We start from the raw sequence: 214 nt of genomic DNA, 5'->3' as shown, positions 1-214 counted from the left end.
GTTCCTCTCTCCTAAGAAATTACCGTCTAAAAACAATTGTGCATTTGCCGATGCATTTTCAATTTAAGCACTAATAGGCTGACTGCATAGGAACTGATCAAGCAGGTATGAGGTTTAATATAAAAGGAATTTCCACAATGTAAAAATTTAAGATAGCAATATTTATAATAAGCACTTAAAAAATACTGTGACTATTTTACTCAATTGGGTGCTG

Source organism: Danio aesculapii, chromosome 6 (genome assembly GCF_903798145.1).
Source record: "Danio aesculapii chromosome 6, fDanAes4.1, whole genome shotgun sequence".
Classification (NCBI taxonomy): domain Eukaryota; kingdom Metazoa; phylum Chordata; class Actinopteri; order Cypriniformes; family Danionidae; genus Danio; species Danio aesculapii.
This window is presented reverse-complemented; position numbering follows the sequence as displayed.